Raw genomic sequence first — 6,000 nt, forward strand, 5'->3', positions numbered from 1 at the left:
ATAAGTCGAAACAAATGAAAGACTAAAGTGGAAGCTTCTCATAACCCTATATTAATTGGTCTAGTTAGGGTATGCTTTTGTATCAGCGTTCAACTATACAATTCAAAGTGATATATGAAGCTAAGAACTTAGGGATCCTTGGCTTGGACTTTAGCTGTCATTTTTGGATTCAAGTTGTAAAGCACAGATATACCATGCCCTTTATTCTATTTTTTGCATAAAAGCAGCCGCAAAAACGCTTCAAGAAGATAAGAAAGTTTACGAGAGTGGATGTAAATAAAAGATTAGCGTCTTAATATGAGAGCTCGTTGTCTTGGTCTTTCATTTTTCATATCAGCTAGGAATTATACTCAAGTTGCATGTGACCGTCCAAAAGAAATTAAATGCTCGTTGACTCCAACGTTATCTTAATTTTGGGTGAATCCAAAGTATCTTTCATCTTAATTTTGGGTGAATCCAAAGTACTTTCGACCGAGAGGACTAAAGACTAATCCTTCAAAGTATGGGGATTCAATTTCATCTTAACTGTTTATAGTATTTTAGGAGGAAAAAAACAACAAGAAGATTTTATGATCATTAGAAGTGATCCAAATGACAAGCCCACACTCTAATTAATAGGGTTGGTTTATCTAGTGAGTTGTTATTTCTCTAGTGAGTTGTTATTTTGATGGTCATTGAGCACGGTTAAACATGACGAATAAGGTATTAATTAATACTTACAAAAATTGTAATGCTTAAGTCATAAATTATTTCAACGAAGTAATAATATATAAGAATAAGAATAATGTAATTAACTCTGAGAAGAGTTGTGATATTTATAAGTGATGGTGGATCACTAATGTGGTGATTACCGACACACTTGGTTGGTAAAAGGCACAAGAGTCCTTACATATTTGCAAGCCTTTATACATTAGTCAACGAATATTATATGGTTGATCTTGATATTTCTCTAAGTATAGGATGATGATCATGTGAGAGGACACAAAATAAACTCTAAGTGTATGATGATGCAATCATAGGACACATTTTTATTGGCAAATGTATGTTAATGATTAGTTTTTGTTAATGAAAAAATTTAAATCCATAATCTTTTTTTTCTTCTGTTTCTTCTCCTTTTATTACTAAATCAACCTTATATTTTTATAAGACACAAAGTAAATGAATGAACAGGTAAAATGATTTGAAACTTTGTTAAGAATATTAATTACTTAAATGTGATTAGATTAACCTAAAGTGTGTTCATGAGAAAGGAATTATTAGATGAATCAAAATTGTCATGAGATATCTCAATCTAAGGTTTAGGTCATCTTAGACAAACCCTAGAGACATTTAATAGCCTAAGAATGTGTAGTTATTTATCACTAAATTCGACGTGTATTGGAACTATGAACTTATAGTTTTGGAATCATGCCCTTAGAATTTAACCTCTCTAATACTCTATTTGAAACACATGCAATTCTTCAAATCTAATCATAGGTCTCCTATACAAAAGGTTTAGACTTGAGAATAAAAATTGAGATAATTTGATGAATTCACTAGTCACAACTCACAACCCCGTGACCGACATGGGTGATAATAATTAAAAGTTATAAGGAGGCCCATTTTGACCAGTATCACAACCACGCAATTCTCACGTAAGGATAGAGTGATGCATCAATTTTATCTCAATCCTGAATTCTTAACTATTGGTGGCCGCCATGGTAATGTCGTGTTCTTCATCTTCATCTTCTTTCTTTATGGGATTCAATCAATAATTTATGAACTTTACAAGATGTATGCCTCCTTCCAGCTGGAAAAAATGGTGATGGGTGATAATTTAGAAGAGAGATGTGGTTCTTGGCATATACTACATCCTTTATCACAAACAGTTGGGTCCCTTTATTTATCTACTTTTTTGATTTGAAAAAAAATAAAAATATTAGGGTCTTTTCTGATGGTCTATCAACCACAACACAATCTTTACAATCATGAAGTATATCTTTTTCATCTTACTAATTGGTGGAATCGATATGATGATGCTCCTTCACTTCCAAAGTCTGCCTAATACTTGTTAAGTTGATTACTTACAATTACAAAAGCATTCACCAAAAGAAAAACAACAACAACAATAATAAAAAACACATCACAAAGTTGCAAGACGATTGAGTCTGTCCCGGGATTTTGTCATTTTCATTCCTTTATTGTTTTTTTAACAAATATTCCTTTTTTTTTTCTTTTGATGATGCTAGTAGCTTTATCATTCTCTTTTTGCTAAACAGTCAACAAATAGCTCGTTTCACATAAAAAATTATATAATTTTAATGTTTTAATTTAAGATTTTTTTATGCACAATGTAATTTTTATACTATCAATCATCATAATTCATTAAGATGTCAGTAATTAAAGTGATAATGAAATTTGATCCTTTAAATAAGATTTTAAATTCGAGTCTTGTAAATAAATAAATAAAAACATACTTAAAGTAGAGATTTCTCTAAAGATAATCAACAAGTTTTACAACAAATATTAATCATAAATAAAAATGTTGAATATTTTATATTAACTTCATGGTCATCCAAAAAAATCAATCACAATATACATAATTTTTTTACTATTAAGATAGTTATTACAAAAGTTCATAGGCTTATTATACAAGATGACTTATCATATTAAATCTTTTACATTATCAATACGTAAACTATTTACTCTTAATTTAATACATTTATGTAAAATATATTATTGAAAATTTATTCATCTGACTCTCTAATAAAAATGCGAAGTTTTGGATTAATAAAAAAGAAGTAAATTGCTTCATTCTTCTAGGGTAGTCGGTAGGACATACTTCAAATCTTAGTGAGGCTTTAGAATAAAAATATTTATAAGACGTTTTAGTTGATGTTTCACAACCCTATATATACATGTTCATGAAATGCAATGTTTGTGTCCAGATGAAGCGTTTCATGTCGACAAAATGAATGAAGAGTGGATCCTCGAGTACACTTACTTTAAGTAACAATCTCTCACAATCTTTGAAGACAAAGGGGCATAGTACGACATTCGTCGCGTTTTACTTCACGTTCGGTCTTCCCAGTCACAAGCTATCTTGTTACAGGATGCAACATATGCCAACACATGTTGCCTCCTTTGCTGCCACCATAAATGAACACATGACTAAGTGTAAGTATATCTATGATTTCAACTTTCAAGATTATAATCCATTCTGTTTCTTAATTTCTCAAATGCCTAAATATAGACCAAATATGTAGCCAACAACTTTCCATGCACCTTTAAAAAAAAATAAAAATCCATGCTCACATACAAACACGTTACATATAGTTACATTTATACAATTTTTATTGTTTAGTTGTAATTCAGTTTATATATATATATATATATATATATATATATATATATATATATATATATATATATATATATATATATGTATATATTCATATTGTGATTATGTTATTTGTATATCATTTTTAGAATATTAGTCTTTTAAGAAATAAATATGTTTTGATTTAAAATTAAATTATATTCTTGAAAATTCTTATTAAAAATGAAATTTAAATAGATTAAAAATAAAACATTATTTAAAATCCAATAAAAATAAAAAATATATTTTATTTTATTAAATAACATATTTGGAAAGAGTAAAATGGCCAGTTTATGAACAAATTTAAAATTAAAATTAATTTAATCTTATCAATTTCAAATATTCTTGGCTCATAGTCCCTTTAATCAATTAGAAACACAAAGATTAAGTCAAGCATTATTAAGTTTAGAAATTCACAAAACTCTAGCATTAAGAAGTTCTATGTCTAAACTCTTCTCAATACAAGTTAATCAAGCTCATTTCCACTTGCATTTTTACCAAGTTTTCTCATTTTAAACATTAATTGTAACCATCCAACTAATGGTCAAACAATAGAATGCATTAAGCAAAGAAGATTACTCAAGAGTGCATCATCAATAGAATGCATTTGACAAAGGTTTGGTATCTTGAAATGCACTCATCCCACATTAGTTTGCTGGTGAACAAATGCATTGAGTGCAAGCAAGGTTGAGATATATCAGCAATAAAAATGTGTTAAGTGTGCGCGCTAATTGAAGAGATACAAAATAGAGAGATGTGAAAAACTTTAAATGTGAGTAAATCTTGAACTAAAAATTAATCTCATAATTAATTTAAATTGAAGAGATACAAAAGTCACACTAAAGTAGGGAGTCAAAGGTGTCAATTATGAATGTTATCAAAATAAAGAATTTTTCTATCTTTAGTACAATTTAGGATTAAATAATAATTAGTCCCTATAAAATATCCTATTTTTTGTTAAGTTTTAGACCTTTAATGTTTTTTTAGTCTCTATAAATTTTAAATAATTTTGTTTTAGCTCATGTTGTCAAGTAATATTGTTTTTAATACCTCATCAATTAATCTGAGGCCACAAAACACAATTTTTTGTATTCTGAATTTATTTTTCTTAAAAATATATTATGTACAATCAATAAAATAAATCAAATTTTCATTTTGAGAGTAACAAAATATTAATAAAAGGGTAGATGTTAGTGGCTAATTTGAAGAAATCGATACAAATTATTTATATATATATATATATATATATATATATATATATATATATATATAATTTATTATTTCAAAATATTTTTAAGAAAATACCTGGGACACATTTTCTATATTAATTTTTTTTAAAATTAGAAAATTACAAGAAGTAGTAGAAGTAGAACCGACACAAATTTGTGATTTTCATTAATTCAAGTTAATAATAAAATGTATTTAAAAGAGTATTGTTAGCATTTCTCTTTAAACATTATATGCATAATTCAATTAACTTGTTAGATTATTTTACTTATTTATTTATTCATATATATATATATATAGAGAGAGAGAGAGAGAGACTTTAGAAATATTAATTTAAAATAACTTAATTAATTTTTATTAGAAAAATAAATTAAATTAATTACTATTTTAAATAGAATCATGATTTTACGGTTGTAATTGAGAATTTTGCATAAACATATACACCAAATCCTAATTAAGTTTAATCCTATTTTTTTCTCGGTGAGATACAAATATTATTTGACCTAGGAAGAAACACAAGTTTTTATAAAAAAAAAAAAAAAGAAGAAGGAAGAAACACAAGTTAAATACGCTTGGAGAGCGTTACAATTAATAAAGTAGGGCGCTACATCAAAAATTTGAAACTGTATTAAAGAAGACATATCTCACGATTTGCTAATAGATCAACAACTTGATTTGTCTCTCAGAAACATGAATCCAAGTGACACTCCTTTCACATTTATGAATATTAGGAATGCCCTTTAACTAAAGAGTAGCAGGCTCATGAGATAGACTATATCCTTGTTTATATATTTGTTATCCATCAAGAGAGATCTGATGGATGTATAAACATAAAAGGTCATGCCATGTTTAATATTAATGTGTCAAACAAACTCATATTCAATTATATATGCTCGATAGGAATTATTTATGTCCAGTTTCATAAAGATAAAACTTAAGCATTGGTGAAAAAGTGAAAAAATTGAATGTTTAGTTTTGATTCCATCTGTAGAGAGATGAGTTGGTATATATATTGTTTGAAGATATCTTGTTTTCGACATCGTGTTTTGCTCTCTCTATTTGTACAATCTCATGATCAACATCATTGAAAGAATTTAAATTTTGTTCTTTACCTGCAGTCCACCATGATCATCATTTGTTTTTAAGACTGCCACATCATGTACTTAATTATATATAATGCTCCATAGAGTGAAAATACAATCCCAGAAGCTTCTGATCAATTTACTTTACTGTAATATATATAGACATTGTATTATAAATAGTTTGACATTATATACTTTTTTAATAAGTAGTTTAGCATTATTTTTTTATAGTGTATGTAGGCATTAAAAAATGAATTAATCTGAAGAGAAATGTTATTGCAACATGGTCCCACGTACGAAATTTCTCCATTAGTTGAAGTATGTGCATGCAAG

The sequence above is a fragment of the Glycine max genome, chromosome 17 (genome assembly GCF_000004515.6).
Source record: "Glycine max cultivar Williams 82 chromosome 17, Glycine_max_v4.0, whole genome shotgun sequence".
NCBI classification, from domain to species: domain Eukaryota; kingdom Viridiplantae; phylum Streptophyta; class Magnoliopsida; order Fabales; family Fabaceae; genus Glycine; species Glycine max.